We start from the raw sequence: 18,799 nt of genomic DNA on the forward strand, positions 1-18,799 counted from the left end.
GATTTCTCCAGCACCTCCAATCTGGGTCCAGCCCCAGTCTAGCACCAGCTCCAGAAAGAGGCAACCAAAGCAGAAAGGGCCAGTGTAGAAGACCAGTGTCTGGCCTGTGAAATGGAGACAGTCAGTCCTGCCCTGCTTGCCTCACAGTGTAGGTGTAGGGATCAAGCAGGGAATGGAGATAAAAGCACTTTGAAAACTATAAAGGCTGAGTGCCATCCAGGAGTTCCCACCTTGCCCTTGGCCAGGTCGCTGTATTCTTGACCTCTCTCAGGCTGGGGCTGCATCTCATCGTTCAAAGTATGTGCATGAGTGTCTCTGTGTATGTCGGGGGTTCTTCAGGCTTCCCTGCATCACACACACACAAGTGCACACACACCTCAATTGCAGGGGGCCTGGGGAGAGATGTCAGCCTCCCAACCAGGGGCTCCTGAACAATAGGGAGGGCCAGCAATAGATGTGACATAAGGCTGCTTCTTCAATAATCTTTCTGGGTGGGACATCCTTCACCCATTCCCCCAGTGTCCTCCTGCTTTTGCTAAGGCACAGGTTGGAGGTATCGCTTATCCTCTGAGGTTCCATTCTGTTCTCCCGAGTTGGGGGAAGTGGAGCAGGTAGGACTAGGATGGGCCGCCACCCTTGGCCTGGCCAGGCACACCTCTTACCCCCACCCCTAGCCTCCTGGTTGAGAAGAAGGCCTGAGAAAGGAAGTTACCTGTGTCCTGCTTCTCTCCCTTGGCACACTCACCACATGGACCCTAGTGCAGGTGCTCTTAACTCCCAGTCCCCACCCCTGCCAGGCTGGGGACTGCCACCACCTGCTTCTACCTGGTTCACTATGCTGGGCCTGGGGTGGAGGAAGGTGGAGGAAAATGAAGGACATTCTTACAGAGGAAGGAGAAAGTTGAAGAAAGAGGTGGTCAGAAATGAAAACTTTAAATGTAGCTAGGGGCACTGTGCCCTGGCAGAAAGCACATGTAAACAAGAAGCCTGAATTCCAATCCCAGCAATTCTGTAGACAAGCTGCAGGCCTTGGGAAAGTTACTTCATCCCTCTGATCATTACCTGTTTCCTCTGAAAAAGAGGAGTCATATGCCACCTCCCAGGGTTGCTGTGTCCTAGCACAGCAAGGACAGAGGTGAGTGCGGCACACAGAAAGACAAGATAGCAGCATTCCCAAGCTGCCAGGCTGGTTAATGGGAAGAAAGGTGAGAGAGAGCAGGGTACAAGCTACTGGGCGTTGGCATGAAGGCCTCTGAACTCAACTCCTAGTTCTTCCATTTGTTATGTGACCCTGAGGAAGGATATCTCTCTAAGCCTCAAAGTCCTCATCTGTGGAATAAGAATATTACTATCTACTTCATGAGCTTGTTATGAGGAATAACCACACGAATGCCTAGGACTAACTTCTGCTTCTAGAACCACAAGACGGATGTGCCCACCCCCGCCCTTTATTTGAAAGGTAGCCCCAGCAGAAGGGTGCAGCCACTTTGGAAAACAGTTTGGCAGTGATGTATAAAATTAAATGTACACACGGCCCAGCAATACCACCCCTAGGTATTTACCCAAGAGACATGGAAACTTAGGTTCATAAAAGACTTGCATTAAAATATTCATAGCATCCTTTTAAAAATAGTAGTAAAAAAGGTAAACAACTCAAATTCCCATCAATGGATAAATGGCTAAATGGTGATATGTCCATGCAGTGGAATACTACTCAGCAATAAAAAGGAAGACTCATTGATACATGCTACGACATGAATGAATCTCAAAAAGATTATATTAAGTAAAATAAACAATACACAAAATATTATATACTGTATGATTCCACTTATATGGGGAAAAGGCAAAATTACACTGCTATACTTGGAGAAAGGCCAAACTGTAGTGATAGAAAGCAGATCTGTGCTTGACTTGAGCCTGAGGTGTGTGAAGGGGATTGACAGCAAAGGGGCAGAGAAAGAAGTTTTAGGGGTGACGGACGTGTTCTAAGCTTTGATTGTGATGGTGATGAGTGACATACGAGGTCAGCCAATTAAGTTCGCGAACTCATCCTAGAGAAAGTGTTACATACCTCATCGTTGAATATCACTACGGTCACCTTTGAAGTGCTCCCCTTGGGAAGCTATGCACCAACGCCAGCGCCTAGTCCACCCTTCAAAGCAATTTTGGAACTCTTTTTCTGGAATGGCCATCAGAGCTGTCGTCGTATTCCCCTTGATGCCCTGAATATCACCAAAATGTCTTCCTTTCAATATTTCCTTTATCTTTAGGTAAAGAAAGAAGTCATTGGGGGCCAGATCAGGTGAGTAGGGAGAGTGTTCCAATACAGTTATTTGTTTACTGGCTAAAAACTCCCTCATAGACAGTGCCGTGTGAGCTGGTGCATTGTCGTGATGCAAGAGCCACGAATTGTTGGCGAAAAATTCAGGTAGTTTTTGTCTCACTTTTTCACGCAGCCTTTTCAGCACTTCCAAATAGTAAACTTGGTGAACTGTTTGTCCAGTTGGTACAGATTCATAATGAATAATCCCTCTGATATCAAAAAAGGTTAGCAACATTGTTGCAACAAATTCACAAACTGAATTGTCAGACCTTGTATACATTTGCCCAAACGTATTAAACTCTAAACATGAAATGAGTGAATTTCAGTGCAGATAAGTTATATTTCAATAAAGCTGAGGTTTAAAATGGGTAGGATGTATTCTCACTTAAGTTTCCTTAGGCTGCCCACAATTGTCAATCTGTTTTTGTTTGGTTGTTTGATCAGTTTTAAGAGGCCCAGGGCCTTGAGGGGAGAAGGGGTGAAGTTTGCCCTACACATCCCCACGGTGTGCTACAAAGCAAAAGCTTGAGTGGGGCTAGGGGAAAGCACCCACCAGGAGAAGATGGTGGCCCAGCCCTCTGGGGGCAGAACAGGGAGTGCTTTCCTGGATGGAGGAGGCCTGGGAGCCGAGTCTGGACCGACACAGCACGACACTTGTGAACCCCAAGGATCAGAAGTTTCTCCCACTTTCTCTCTGGGAACTGCCAGTGACCTGTGGGCACACGGTGGGGCTCTAGAACACAGCAGGGGTCCACCTGGATTCTGTGTTCACGTACAGATGAGAGTGCTATTGCTTTTTGCTGGTGATTCTCTTCCACTTAATCATAGAACTCAGTAACTCAGTGTTGAGCTGGAGCCTCCTCGGAGAGGCCCCACCAGTCAGCAGGGTCTATTTTCCCAGGTGCTGGGTGGAAGTTGGAGCCAAGTAGTGGGACATGCAAACACCCACACACAGAGAAAAACCCAGATTTTTTTTTTTTTGTCCCAGGACCTTTTGGACACAGGGGCCAGACACACAAGGATGATTATTATGACATCACAATGTTTCCAAGGGCCAGCCCTGTTTGTCTCCCTCATTGCTAGGCAAATACAGAGTGTTCAGGGATGGATTTGAGGTTTAGTCCACAAGCAGCATGATGAGAAAACTGCCCCACGTCCCAGTCAGATCACAAATCAAACCAAAATCACTCAGAAGAAAGGCCAACTCACAAGATAACCTCCCTCTGTCCTCGATTATGAGTTTTATTTTTAAAATCTCAGTTTCTTACACTAAACTTTTTTGAGGAAGTAAGACCCATGAGGAACTGTTTCATGATACATTCATGTGTGTTTTATTCAAAACAGATTTTTTAAAAAGAGCTTTATCTTTTTATTTGAAGGGGTTGGCCTGATTCATGTTGAGGTGAAGAGTATGCTACTTCTCAAACACTGAAAGATTTGGAGACCCAAGATTAAAGTTGAAAGAGAATATAATGAGAAAAGGAGAGATGAAAGAGGAAAAACTGGAATGTCAGCAATATTTGCTGAACCAAAATGAAATTTTGTTATTTAAGATTATTCAATCAAAAGGAATAAAATACTTAGGAAGAAAGTTAAACAAGGAGATTAAAGACTTGTACACTGAAAACTACAAAACATTGCTGAAAACCTAATTAAAGATAAATAAATAAAAAGCCATGCTGGGCTCATGGACCCAAAGATTTAATATTGTTAAGATATCAATATTCCTAAAGCAATCTACAGATTTCACAAAATCTCTGTCAAAATTCCAATGACTTTTTTTTCAGAAATAGAAAAATCCATCCTAAAATTCATACGGAATTTCAAGGGACCCCAAATAGCCAAAATAGTCTTCAAAAGTATGACAAAGTTGGAGGTCTCACACCTCCTAATTTCAAAAGATACTACAAAACTACAGTAATCAAAGCAGTATGGTACTGGCATAAAGAGAGACATATAGACCATATAGCTTTCCATATAGAATAGAAAGCTCAGAAATAAACCCTTGCATAATAGGGTCAAATGATTTTTGACAAAGGTGCCAAGGCCATTCAATGGGGAAAAGGACGATGTTTTCAACAAATGGTGTCAGGAAAACTGGATATTCACATGCAAAAGAATGAAATTGGACCCTTATGGTACACCATATACAAAAATTAGCTCAAAATAGATCAAAGACCGAAATGTAAGAGCTAAAATTATAAAACTCCTAGAAGAAAATGGAGGAACGTTTTCTTGACATTGGATTTAGCAGTGATTTCTTGGATATGACACCACAAGCAAGGCAACAAAAGTAAAAATAGATACATTAGACTATATCAAAATTAAAAACCTTTGTGCATCAAAGGACACGATCAACAGAGTGAAAAGGCAACCTGTGGAATGGGAGAATATATTGCAAATGACATATTTGATGAAGGATTAATATCCAGAATGTATAAAAAACTATAACTCAGCAACAAAAACTTAAATAACCCAATCAAAAAATGGGCAAAGGATTTGAACTGATGCTTTTCCAAAGAAGATATACAAATGGTCAATAAGCGCATGAAAAGATGATCAAAATCACTAATTATTAGGAAAATGCAAATCAAAACCACAATGAGACACCACTTCATACCCATGAGGATGTCTACTATCAAAACCAAACCAAAACAAAAACCCAGAATATAACCAGTGTTGGCAAGGATGTGGAGAAATTGGAACCCTTGTGCACTGTTGGTGGGAACGCAAAGTGGTGCAGCCGCTATGGGAAACAGTATGGAGGGTCCTTAAAAAATTAAACATAGAATTACTATGATCCAGTAATTCCACTTCGGAGTATTTACCAAAAGAATTGAAGGCAGGGTTGCAAAGAGATATTTGCACACCCATGTTCATGGCAACATTATTCACAGTAGCCAAAATGCGGAAGCAATTCAAGTGCCCATTGCTGATGAATGAACAAGCAAAAAGTGCTCCATCCCTACAATGGAATGTTACTCACCCTTAGAATGCAAAGAAATTCTGACACACGCTACAACATGGATGAACCTTGAGGACATTATACTGAGTGAAATAAGCCACTCACAAAAGGACAAGTATTGTATGATTCCACTTATATGAGATACCGAGAGAAGTCAAATTCATAGAGACAGAGAGTTGAGTGGTGATTACCAGGGGATCAGGGGAGGGGAATGGGGAGTTATTGCTTCATGGGGACAGAGTTTCAGTTTTGCAAGATGCAAAGAGTTCTAGAGATTGGTTGCACAACAGTGTGAATGTACTTAACACTACTGAACTGTATGCTTAAAAATGGTTAACATGGTAAATTTGATATTATGTGCATGAGGTCTGACAATTAAGTTCGCGAACTTGTTGCAACGAGGTTGCTAACCTTTTTTGATATCAGAGGGATTATTCATTATGAATTTTTACCGAGTGGACAGACAGTTCACCAAGTTTACTATTTGGAAGTGCTGAAAAGGCTGCGTGAAAAAGTTAGACGACCTGAACTGTTCACCAACAATTCATGGCTCTTGCATCACGACAATGCACCAGCTCACACTGTACTGTCTGTGAGGGAGTTTTTAGCAAGTAAACAAATAACTGGATTGGAACACCCTCCCTACTCACCTGATCTGGCCCCCAATCACTTCTTTCTTTACCCAAAGATAAAGGAACTATTGAAAGGAAGACATTTTGATGACATTCAGGACATCAAGGGTAATACGACGACAACTCTGATGGCCATTCCAGAAAAAGAGTTCCAAAATTGCTTTGAAGGGTGGACTAGGTGCTGGCGTCGGTACATAGCTTCCCAAAGGGGGTACTTCGAAGGTGACCGTAGTGATATTCAGCAATGAGGTATGTAGCACTTTTTCCAGGAAGAGTTCGTGAACTTCATTCTCTGACCTCGTAATTACCTCAATCTAAAAAAAAAAAAAGATTAATTATGCCCCCATAGTAGCCCGAGCTAGGAGGACCAAGAATCTAGGCTCGCTGACAAGGTCCTACGTGGTTCATCTCGGATGTGATTGTACCCTTCAAGGTCTGCTTCCACCAGGACAGGGATCTCGGGTCCCTCTTCAGAAACAAAGCCTCCCACAGGGGGCCAGAATTCACCAAGAGCTCAAGTCCCAGGTGGCTGAGAGGATGGGGGAAGCAAGAGCACATGTCCTTTCCAAAAGAAATACTACCACCTCTTTCTTCTTTGTGTGACTGCCAAAAACTCATGAGAGTTGTGAAGGGGCATCCTTCCCCAGAGTGTTTCCTAAAGCTGGGGAGAAGGCTAAGGTGTGCTGAGGAGGGGGCAGGATACAAATGGAATCCGCCCTGGAAACCACCTCTTAAGAACCGTAGCCATCAGGGGTAAGGAACGGGAGGGGTGGGGAGTTCTTTGGGAAAATGGCCCAGAGAGAATCTGGGATAGGTGGTCCCTTTCCAATTATAGCCACTAGGGATTACTTCAAAGAGGTCATCAACTAAGGGGGGTGGCATGTGTATCCCTCAAAGAAACTTGTTAATCCTATGAGTCTTCAAGTGAGGGCATCCAGGGGTAACTATGAGCAGGATGGAGCCTCAGCCACCTCAGCTCTCGACCTGTCAGGCCCCTACGGAGTAAAATATGTGCTGTTTCTAGCAACAGTGTTTCTAGTGACAGCTGTAGACCAACCAGCTGCCCTTCCTCACTATGGGGCTCATGGGAACAAAGCTGAAGTTCTGGGGAATGAGAGCATTGGCAACTTTTCAGACTGCTAATAGAGCACCAGGCAAGTCTCAAGTCACCAAGTCAGTGCTCAAGGTAGAAACCTGCTTAGACTAAGCTCTCCCTCCCAAATCCTCGGCCTTCACCCTCTTCGCCCCTGCCCCCAACACAGAACATTGCATGTGCTCTCTGTGTCTCTTAACAGCTTGATTGAGATATAATTTATACATAATAAAATTCACCCATGTAAAGTATACAGTTCAATGGGTTTTAGTATTTTCACAGAGGTGTACAAGCACTATCACTCGCTAAGTCCAGAACATTTGATCACCCCAAAAGAAACCTCTATCAATGAACAGTGGTTCCCTACTGATTCCTCCCCCCTATGCCCTGGCAACCACCAATCTACTTTCTTTCTCTATAGATAGATTTGCCTTTTCTGGACATTTCATATAAATTAAATCATATAATACGTGGCCTTTAGTATCTGGCTTCTTTCATCTTTAATAATGTGCTCAAGGTTCATCCATGTTATAACATGTGTCAGTAGTTCATTCCTTTTTATGGCGGAATGATATCCCATTGTATATACAGCGGGTGCCCAAAAAAGTATACACATTTTAAGAAAGGAAAACTGTATTAAAATTGTAATACTCAATATATACCGATAACAAAAAATGAATACAAGTCACGTTTGACTTCTGCAATGACAAGAGGTGCTCAAAGTGGTTACCATCAGCGTCCAGACACTCCTGATTATGGCGAACTACTGCTTGAGCAACGCTGACCAAATGTCCACTTGTATACATTTTTTTGGCACCCCCGGTATATACTACCACATTTTGTTTATCCATTCATCCATCGGCGAACATTTGGGTTGTTTCTACCTTTTGGTTCTTATGAATAATGCTCCTATGAGCACTTGCGCACAATTTTTTGTGTGGACCTATGTTTCCATTTGTTTGGATATATACACCTAGGACTGGAATTGCTGAGTCCTGTGGTAACTCTATGCTTAACATTTGGAAGAACTGCCAGGCTGTTTCCCAAAGTGGTTGCATCATTTTACATTCCCGTCAGCAATGTGTCAGGGTTCCAATGTCTCAACATCCTCACCAACACTTGTTATCGTCCATCTTTTTAAATTCTAGGCCACTTTGTGGGTGTGAAATGGTACCTCATGGTGGTTTTGATTTACATTTCCTGATAACTAATGATATTTACCATATTTACATTTGCTCACTGGATATTTGCATATCACTTATGGAGAAATGTCTATTCGGATCTTTTGCCCATTAAAAAAAGCTGAATTATTTGTCTTTCTATTGTTAGTTGTAAGAATTCTTTATGTATTCTGGATACAAATCCATTATCAGATATATGATTTGCTAAAATTTTCTCCCATTCTGTAGGTGGTATTTTTGCTTTCTAGATGGGTTCTTTCTTTTGTCACTTGTGATTTGGTTTCCATATCTAAGAAACCATTGTCAAATCCAAGGTCATGAAAATTTACCATGCTTTCTTCTAACATGTAGGTCCATGATTCACTTTGAGTTAATTTTTTTATATGATGTGAGGTAGGGGTCCAACTTCATACTCTTGCATGTGCACATCCAATTGTTTCAGCACCATTTATTGAAAAGACTGTTCTTTCCCACCGAATGGGCTTGGTGCCCTTGCGGAAAATCAATGACCATATGTGTTTATTTCTGAACTCTCAATTCTATTCTATCGATCTATATGCCTATCCAAATGCCCGTACCACACTTCTTTCTTTTTCTTTTCTCTCCAGGTTCATTGGGAAGGCCTATCTTGAAATGGCCCCTAATATATCCAGTCCTTTCAAGTTCCCCAAGCCTTCTCAACCCCTCTTCTTTTTTGGCCCACACAACAGCCTTTGAAGACAAAATTAAGGAGATCATCCTTCTTTTGATGAGGAAAGCAAAGTTCAGAGAGACTGTGAGTAGCTCAAGGAAACTGTGCTGGTAGATGGCAGAGCTGGGACCAGAACCCCAGTTTTCCACTGTAAATTCAAGCTTCTTCCTGGATAGCACACCTCTCTTTAAATGGCGATTTGACCCTTTTAAATAAAGGCAACTCCCAGGGCTCCTTTCCCTGCCCTAGCTAGTTTATAGAAGTGCTGTAAGACTCAGTGTAGCTCATGTAAGTGAAAACCTTTTAGAAACTCTCAAGGACTAAATACACACTAGGAGTTATTAGTCGTGTGTTTCTACAACAGCTCTTGCCTGAAATCATCTAGATCAGAGGTTGAAATGGGCCGTTTCCCACACCTTCCCCCACACTGCAGCTATTGTTGGACAGCAGACTACTGTAATATATCACTTCTGTGTCCCAGTACAACAGTCACTCTGAGACCCATTATTGTCCCACTTGTGTTTATTGTTCAGGGTGATCCCCATATCACATGGTAGTCCTTCAGGGAGGGAAGTAAATACAGTATCCTTTTTTGACTCACAGTCATTGTTTAGCCACTGAGTTACACTTTTTCAATCAAACACTATCTCAATAAACAGGCATTGAACACCTCTGATGTTCTAGACACAGTAGTGAGGGGACAGAGAGGATTAAGACGCAGACAAGACAGGCAAAAGATGACAGCTTTACAAGGACAAGCACTTAAACGAATGCCTGTGATGTTTCTTCATTCAAATCGTGTGCCAGGACACAGACATGGTCCCCACCATCACTGGTTAACAGCAAGTAATGGATTACTGTAACGAATATGAACTCCTCCAAATACCTCATTATAGCCGGGCTACAGGCCACGAAGCGAGAGGAGTCCAGGGTGCTATGAGAGTAGTAACCAGGGCCCGAGGCCAGTCAGGACGTCAGAGGGGCATATCTGAGAAGGGCACCGTTGAGCTGACGTGATGTAGGGATGAGCACTGTGGGTTGGAGATGTATAAAGTGCCCCTGGGAACCCAGAGAACAAACTGATGAACTCTTGGCTGAGGTGGGGTATGTTTCACCAAAGCAGTGATGTGTGGGATGGGCTTTGACCAGTGAGTAGAAGTTTACCCAGAAGAAAAGGTGACGAAGACCGCGGAAAGCTGGAGTTAGCACAGACAAATGCTAAGATGACCACAGAATATACTGTCCAAAGCAGGATGCCTTTGAAAGGGAGAACTATTGGTGATTATGCAGGGATAACAGGTGTAAGCTGGGACTGCCCCTGGTAAACCTAGGCTACTAGCCAAAGCACATGCAGGGAAGTGTCCAGGGAGCATTTAGGGAACGGAGCAGTTAGAATACAGGATTGGTGGCGGAGGGAGGGGTCAGGATGGAAGGTGAGTGTATGAGTTTGCTAGAGCTGCCATAACAAAGGACAACAAACCTGAGATCAAGCTGTTGGCAGGGGCATGCTCCCTCTTGAAGGTGCTAGGCAAGGATATGCTCTAGGCCTCGCTCCCAGCTTCTGTTAGTTACTTGGCCTGTGGTAACAAACTTCCAATCTTCAGACGGTGTTCTCCTGTGCATGGGTCTCTGTGTCCAAATTTCCCCTTATCACAGGATAACAGTCTTATTGGATCAGAGACCACCCTAACCACCTCATCCTAACTTGGTCACCTGAAAAGACACTATTTGCAAATAAAGTCACAGTTGCAGGTACTGTGTATTACTGCTTCAGCATCTTTGGGGAGAACATAATTCAGTCCTTAACACTGAAGCAGAAGATGGTGACAGCTGTGAAAGAGTGCCACACTACGAGTCGAGACTATTCTGAAGGTCATGAGGAATTATTACCAGCTTCCCAATTTAGTTCAATTAGAGACGAACAATACTTTCTTGGCCTTTCTTTTTTTTGCCTCCTCACAGTTACAAAAATACCTTTTTTTCGTATTGCGTTTCCCTTTGGAAAATCAAAGAAAGCAAAATATGCATCCTGAAAACAATGGGATCCCTTTAATAGAAAGGGTATTTCCTCACCCTCAAACCATTTTCACCACCCAGCTTGCAATATAACAATTGTGCTCTCTCTTAGAACACACAGTGTATAGGCTGACTCTCAGTAAATGATTGTGGGGTAGAATAAAAAGCTGTTTAATTTTACGGAGAGAACTTTAGGGATGGTTGGCAACGCCTTAGTGCTGTGCGTGATGTATCACCAGCACTTAAACTTCTCATTTACCTTTGGTTCCTGACCTACAACAGGGATTTCCACATGGCTCTTGGAGCCCCCGTAAGTACCCTGGGGCTCAGCATAGTCTGCTTTTGTGCTTGTCAGATTTGTCTGAAAGATGACTTGCATTCTTTTGTTAAAAGCTGAGAAATGTGGGACTTTGTGCTCATGGTCCCCTTCTCTCAGCTGAAGAGCAAGTCCCTTTGGCCATTGAATGAATTGCACTATATTTATTCATCTAGCAAGCATTTATTAAGCACCTACTATATACACACCTGGCACTGCTCTGGGGACTAGCATACAGCAGTGAGCAGGGTGTGTTTCTGTGGTTACCCCTTTGGAGGGCAATTTGGTGATAATGGAAGCTACATGGAAGCACATTTTTCTCAATCAAAAATATCGTCATAAATAATATCTAATAAAGATCACTTCTGAAATGCCCCCTTAGGCACAAAATTCAGTGAGGAGCATGTAGTGGGTTGAATGGTGTCGCCCCCAAATTCATGTCCACTCAGAACCTCAAAATGTGACCTTATTTGGAAATAAGATCTTTGTAGATGTAGTTATCTAAGGATCTCAAGATGAAATTATCCTGGATTTGGGGTGGGCTCACCTCCAAAGACTGGTGTTTTTATACAAGAGAGGACACAGAGAGACATAAAAGAGAGGAAGGCCATATAAAGAGGGAAGCAGAGATTGGAGTGATGTGGTTACAGAGCAAGGGACCCCTGAGGCTACCCGAAGCTGGAAGAGACACGGAAGTATTCTTCTCTAGAACCTTTCATAGACAGCACAACCTGTCACCTTGATTTTGGACTTCTAACCTCTAGAACCGAGACAATAAATTTCTGCTGTTTTGAGCCAACCAGTTTGTGGTACCAGCAGCTCTAGAAAGGCCTTGTACCAAGGTTTTCCAGACCATTTATTTAGCCTCCTCTCAGAAGAGGAGGGACAGAGCACAGCAGCTTCCATATACTTCGTGACATATTGTAGCCTAGCCACCAGCTCTGCAGAAACAGAGAAACTGGCTGCTTTCTCGCTTCCTCATCCTTTTTCTCACCTTCTCAGCAAGGGCTGGCCACGAGTGCTGGGGGTCCTTCAGCTCCAGAACGCCACTGAGAAAAGTCTAGACAAAGAGGGAAGGCAAATCTGGATCATTTCTGCTTCCCACACCTCCTTTCTCAAGGCACACCGGTCTCACATACAGTCATTCCACAGCAGCCCTAGCTCTTCTGTGCACCCCAGCTGCACCAACCCAGACTGACAGCACGACCTTGGTGACAAACACTAACCAAGGCAGCCCCACTCCTCTCTCCCCCCACCACATGCCATCCATCTATTCTGCACCCTCTATCGCATGGCATGCAACAGGCCAACAGGAAGGGGGGTGCAGTCAAGCCCACACCACGTGGGTCTGGGTTGTTCTAATTGTGGGAGCGATTTGTCAGGCAACTCCTTTTGAGAAATCTATCTCAGTCAAATGTGAGCCCTGAACATGTCTTCCCATATGTTACCTCATTAAATTCTCACGACTGCCCTGCAAGGTCAGGAGGATTACTATACCCTTTTTAGGGATGAGGAAACAGAAGTTCAGAGAGGTTTGGGAACTTTCCTAAGGTTACATGGCTCTTAAGTGGCACACAGAAATTTGAACCCAGGGCCGATCAGGTCCAGGGCCCCTGTGCTGGCACTTTGCCCGCTGCACCCTCATTTTCAGATGTGCTTTGTAGAGGATGAGCTTCAGCAGCAGCTCCAGTGAGCAGCTGCCTCTCTTTGCTTGTTGTTACTTTAATATTCGCCTCTAAGACTGATGGGCTGCTTCCCAAGGCCTCCAATTCAGGAAACTTATGGGAGCTAAAAGGAAGGCATTGCCTCAACCATCCTGGGGGTTTGCCTGTTTCAGGAGAGATCTGGAGCTTTAAAATAATTTCCCCAAATGTCTCTAACTTGTAAAAAAGCAAACAAAATCATTGCTAGTTTCCCATTTCTTCCTGTTTACAGTGGCTAGCGTATTTATTTTAGGCCAAATTAAGTTCTGGTTTTATGTGAACTGTGTACACTTTGTGTGGCCTGGGCCTTGAATAACCCATGTCCAGAGAACACCGGTGCCCACTGATGAACCCCCAAACCCCTTTTTCTCCAGGTTTAGGTAGCTGCTTGGCCGGGTACATGGTGGTCATAGCTATGGTTCATCAGATGTCAGACACTCGGTCAGGAAGCCCTAATATGGGAAACACGTAGGCTGCTGTCTTTGAGACTTGGACCCGCAGTTTGCTCTGCCACCAGCAAGAGGAAAGCTTGGAGGGAAAGCCTGCCAGGTTTCCCGCAGGTAGCCTTGGAGAGAAGGGACGAGATGAGACACAAGGACCGAGTATGACCAACAAAGAGCAGGGCTTTAGGATGTCAAGCGGGACGGCCTCTGATAACGTCCTCAGGCGCTGCTGCAGTTGCGGGGGTGTCACATCTGCACTACGGGAGGGAGCCTCGATTTGCTGTCACACTCCCCTCTCCCACTGGACCCTAAGTCCACTCTAGCATTGCCCTTGCTTGCTCTCCCTTTTTCATAGCTCAGCCCCCATGGGAGGCAGACAGGCAGCCAGTGTCTTCCGTCTTCCCACGTGGGGGCAAATGATACATTTCACAGTTTCTGGGGGCTCTTAGGGCATGTTGCCTGGTGTGGAGGTTGGGACCCTTTTAGAAATCATCTCCAGGAAGCCTCTAGCTCTTATGCCTTTATTCCCTGGGTGTGGCTCGTCCTACCTCCTCTATTCTTCCCCTCCCCCGCTGGAGGCTGCTTCTCCTTTATCACACGGGTTTGAGGGAACAACAATAGGCTGCACACCAACCGTCACTTGATCCAGAGCTCCAAGACACTGGGGAGACACTTTCATCTGAGGGGGCACCAGCCTGAGGACTCTAGTCAATAGGGCTCCCCTCTTCCCAGACCAGGTCCCTTTGGGCCACTCCCACATCTCACTCCCCAAAGTTCCCAGATTTAGAAGGTGAAAATACAGGTCACCCAGTTACATTTGAGTTTCGTGTAAACAACGATTATTTTAGTATAAGTATACCCCATGCAATATTTGGGATACACTTATATCAAAAATGATTTTCCCCCGTTTGTTTGTTTGCTTATCTGTACTTCAAATGTGAACGGGCCATCCTGAATTTAATCTGACACCCCCACCTGGCAGCCGCGAGATTCACATCCCCACTGGTATTGGCACGAGGCAGCAAGTCAGGCTCCCAGCCTGCAATGGAGAATAAAAGGACTGTGGTGTTTGTAAACAGTTTGCGCTTTCCCACCCTTCTCAGTAAATGGCTCTGCTGTCGCTCTCCACAGAAAGCCTGGGCCTGTTCATCGTGTTCTGTGCCCAGAGTCATGCCTTGAGCACAGCACTTACTGGCTTCCAGTATAATTATGGGTTTTCACACTTGAGTCTCCATTGGGCTTTGAGCTTCTTGAGGGCTGGAGCTGGGGCTGATTCATCCGGGCGCTTATGTCCCACTCTGTCCCCCTGCACCAGGTGCCCAGCAGAATTCGCGACCCAGGATGGAGAGCTTAGAGGAACGTATGCGTGGATAAAAGAGCCAATGCCTCTGACTGAATCTAAAGACCAAGGGGCGGACTTGTGAAAGTTAAAGCCTGGCCTGGCCGGCTTTAGCCACTAGAATGGCGGGTCCCTAACGTCCGGCATCTTCTCTCTTTCACTCCCTACTCTATCCCCAGCACCTCGCAGGTACCCAACACCCAGCAGGTGCTCAGTAAACACTCAGTAGCAGTTGTGTTCCTCTTGTTTCCTGCCCACTTCCGTCAACGTTTCACAGGTGCCCGGCGGCATCTCCCATGGAGGAATGAGTTGACAGTGACTGCCTCTAAGGCATTGAGAGACAGAGCAGTCACAAGGGCTAGAGGACATCTGGAGGGAGTTTCGCTCCTGGAGGAGGCCACACACTCAGCTGACGGAAAGGAGACCGGGCTCACTGAGGCTGGACGCAAGCAGTGACCCGTCCTGATGCAGCGCGATTAGGTCCTGAGAGACCGGCCAGGGGCGGCTGGAGACCGCGGGGAAGGCGGTGGTGCTAGGGCGGCGGCAGGCTGGCTTTCCCGGCCGCCCTGCGCTGGGAAAGGGAGCGCTGGGAGGCTAAGCGCCAGCGCTGCCGGCCCGAGGACGGTGGGGATTTGCGAGCACCCGGTTCGGCGGCTGCTCTGTCGCCAGCTGGGATCGGCAGCGAGGATGTGAGCCGCTTGGCCAATGGCGAGGCGGCGAGGTCTGTGGTCAAGGGCACAGGGGGGCGCGGAGCCTGGAGCCCCGGCAGGAACTGGGGAGGTCATGGGGGTGCCTAGCCCTCGGGTCCTCGGATGGGGCGTGGGGCGCTGGAGAAGCACTCTGGGCTGTCCGGCCGCCTGGACCCCTGGGCACCCACCCCAGCTGGGAGGGCCGAGCTTTCCGTTGGTCGCTGCGTGGGTGGGAGCGGGACGCGAGTGACTGCCAGGAACCCGGGTGGGACTTCCCCTCGAGCCAAGCCCGGAGAGAACAGGACACTCCCTGTGCAGCCGCGGAGGGGGAGGCGGAGGCGGGCCTGTCCGGGGAGCTCTAGGTTGTAGGCCTGCCTGCCCTCCCCCTGGGGACGGCCCCTGAAAGTCACAGCTCCAAAGCCCACCGTCATGCTGTGCCAGGGGCAGCTTCTGAGAACCCTCCTGCCCGGTTCCACATACCTGGAACCTGAAACAGTGGCAGGAGAGGTACCCAAACCCTAGAGCATGGTTTATGAGGGAGCCCCACTGTCTTTTACTATCAACACAGCAAGGGCAGGACCAGTCCCCCACCCCAAACATGGGATCTCATACCTAGTAGGGGCTGCAGGAATGTTTGTTGCTGAAGAAATGACAGAATGACGGAAGCCTCGCAATTGTTGCTGAGGCTGAGGACTGGCCCCTTGGGGTGAGTGCCTTTATGGGGGGAGGGGGGGCTGTGTAATTCTCCAGTGCAGTGTGCGTTTTGAAACACGGCCATGGAAAAGGAACCTGTTGTTCTCTCAGGCCAAAGAAGGGTGAGCTCGAGCCAAATAATTACAGTGCCCACTTTGGGGGGACATCATAAGTCTGAACAATGTGATGAAATAAATCTCCTTGTTGTCCCAATGTCCACTCTTCCCAGCGTTGCTGTCCTCTAGCAGGGCTGCGGGACTCTCCACTCAGGGAGCATGCCTTGGGTCCCTAACTCCACACTTCCGGTTCTGCCAAGCCAGCTGCACATGCGCAGTCCTTTAGGAAGCCTCCTGCGTCCCTCCACCAAAAGCAACAGACCTCTCCCTCACCCTCGATGTTCCCTGAACAATGCGTTGTGATTCCACCCCGGGCACGTCCTGTCTCCTGGAGTCTGAGAAACCTAGTTTGAAATCCTGGCACCCTCACTTGCTAGCTTACGCCTTGAGCCACTTCACCTGCACCTCTAAAATGGGGTGATCTTAATAGCACTAACGTTATTACGAACACAGTGACTCATATAAAGAGTCTGGCACAGAAATGGTCCTCGGCAAATGGCAGTCCGGGCTTCGGCAGGGTAGGGCTGTATCTTCTTCATTCTGGTGCCTCATAGACAGCCCAGTGTGAATAGGCATTCCAGGAAAATGTGTTGAGTGAGCTGTCGCTGCACTGTCTTACTTGGCGAGGAGTGGTTCTAAAACTGGGCAGGTCTGTGCTTGCAGGCTGCTCCTGGGGCTGGGGGAGGGAGGCAGGGGCTAGGCAGTCTGGGGGTAGTAGTTCGAAAACTACCTGCCACCAAAACCAACTGCTTTTAGCATTGGGTGTCCAGAGGGATTAACTCCCTTCAGCTGAGGGAAAGGAGACAGGGCTCACCTCTGCAGCCCAGCACAGACAGAAATCAGCGTGCTTGGCCATCTCCCTCTTTCAGTGCTGTCCACAAGATGGCTGCTTCTGGAGGTCTGGGCCACAGAGCTGGAGCTCAGGCAGGCTTTATCCCCTGCTGCAATTTGCCTAGTGACCCAGATTTGTGCCCAGGCGCCGGTCTAACTCCCGCCTGGTTTGGCTGGAGATAGAGTTTCCAGTTTTAGCAAATAAAAACACAGGATGCCCAGTTAAATTTAAATGTCAGACAAACAACGAATAGTTCTGTAGTATAAGTATGTTCCATGCAATCTTTGGGACATACTTACACTATGCAATTATTTGTTGTTTATCTGAAAATCCCATGTAAGTGGACTCCCTGCATTTTCCCTGGCAAATCTAGCTGGAGCTTGTCCAGTTGCTGGGGATTGGAAGGGAATCAACCTTGGGGGGTGGAGTGGGAGGGAACTGCTCCCACCGAAATCACTTTGAATTGATGTCAGAACAATGGCATGGGTTGTTCTGTTTTTCTTTGCATAGAAAAAAAGCATTCCATGTCACTCAAAAGAAAACAGAACGGTGAATTTCAGCTCTCTGCCTTGCTCTATTGATGTTGACCCGGAACATGCCTAGATTCTGAAAGGGACATTGACTGTTAGACAAGTGGCTCTTTCATTTTTCTCTGTAACACTCCTTCTAATGGTTGGTGCCCACTACTCTGGGTCCCAGTTGGAATATACTCAGGATGGGATGCGCAGCGGCCTTTTGTCTCTCCAGAGGTCCCTGTTCTCCTGGGGGGAGATGCTCCGAGAACAAGGCTCCTAAGTGGCCTGAGTCACAGACTAAGGTACAGCTATTATCATTAGTTTTTAAAAAGGATAGTTCAATTTTCCAAGCACCTCTGAAGTATTGGGCCCTTTATGTTACACGATCTCTAATCCTCACAACTCTGAGAGGCCATGTTATTATTCCCATTTTACAGATGAGGAAATTGAGGCCCACATAGGGAAAACATTTTGCTCGCGATCATACTGCAAGTGAGTGGTGAGGCTGTGGACCAGACTCTATTCTCTCTGAATCCAGTATCTAAACTCTCCCCCATTATCCTCTCTGTGAAATATTGTGCCCGCCAGCTTAATCCATCCCTGTTCCAGGCCTCAGTTTCCCCATTCTAATTAAATTAGAGGGAGATAGACAGGTGACCCCTGAGATCTCTCTAGTGATTCTCTTTTCACGGAGATCACCAAAAACACGAGTTCACTCACCATTTTCATGCATGTGCTTGTTGCAGACACAGAGACTTCTGAGGATATTATTCTTTGCTCCAGAGTGAAAACACTGGTGAACATTCATATTGCAAAGCTCGGCCAGCAAGTAGTGGGCTGCCTGTCCCCCGTAGCATGGGCCTAGTGGCTGTATATTCGCACCGAATGTCAAGGGCTGCCAGTATTTCCTCTGCAGGCTGCTGGCCGCTGCATGGAACCCTTGGTCCCCAGGTCTGAATAGGAATGGGGCAGTAGGGTTAACTAAGTGCCAAAAAATACACGTAACCTACTTATAAGTTATGAAGCATGGGCCTCTGCACCTGGACTCCACACTCCCTCAGCCATCAGGAGAATAAAGGACAGCACAAGTTTGAAAGACTTGCTCTGCCCTCCCCTCCGAGACCTGCTTCCGTGCACCAAGTGGCCAAGACTCTTCACAGATGCCACCATGTACCTGCTCATCAGCAACACAGCAGGGCGGCAACTGGAACTGGCCTGGGCAGGCTGGGGACCAGGACGTGGTGCTCTTTCT

Source organism: Rhinolophus ferrumequinum, chromosome X, assembly GCF_004115265.2.
Source record: "Rhinolophus ferrumequinum isolate MPI-CBG mRhiFer1 chromosome X, mRhiFer1_v1.p, whole genome shotgun sequence".
In the NCBI taxonomy this organism is placed as follows: domain Eukaryota; kingdom Metazoa; phylum Chordata; class Mammalia; order Chiroptera; family Rhinolophidae; genus Rhinolophus; species Rhinolophus ferrumequinum.